The sequence below is a fragment of the Cariama cristata genome, unplaced genomic scaffold (assembly GCF_000690535.1).
Source record: "Cariama cristata isolate BGI_N322 unplaced genomic scaffold, ASM69053v1 scaffold24861, whole genome shotgun sequence".
In the NCBI taxonomy this organism is placed as follows: domain Eukaryota; kingdom Metazoa; phylum Chordata; class Aves; order Cariamiformes; family Cariamidae; genus Cariama; species Cariama cristata.
In genome coordinates this window covers 14,104-14,448 of record NW_009597947.1, presented here as the reverse complement: position 1 = coordinate 14,448, position 345 = coordinate 14,104, and the positions used below count along the sequence as shown (strand labels likewise).

Genomic DNA, 345 nt, shown 5'->3' with positions numbered 1-345 from the left:
TTCGGGCTCTCAAAGCGCCTGTGGATAGCTGCGATTCTGGGGCACCGGTGCAGCTGAACCCCAGTGCCCAGGCACCGGGCGAGCCCACGGGGAAGAGGGACCCAGAGGGATGGGGCAGCCTGGCCCCTGCTGGGTTACTGCTACACCGACTCCTTCATCTTGTTATAAGGATGGGGAAACTGAGGCAGAAGGCCCCCATGGATTGAAACAGCATCCCAAAATCAGAGCAGGCCCCCAACTCCCCATGCACGGAACCCCACAGCCAGATGGCACATGGGTCAAGGCTCGGCTGTGCTGGGGGCTGCTCACAGCTTCGCTGCCAGCCGAGTGCCAGGCGCCTGGCCA

At 63.2% G+C, this 345-nt stretch overlaps 1 protein-coding gene across 1 annotated transcript in view; it reads right to left on the bottom strand.

Annotated features, from left to right (window-relative positions):
* Nucleotides 1–345, bottom strand: part of PPARGC1B (peroxisome proliferator-activated receptor gamma, coactivator 1 beta) — a gene marked incomplete at its 5' end in the record, with an annotated part of 12,353 nt that overhangs the window by 4,907 nt on the left and 7,101 nt on the right.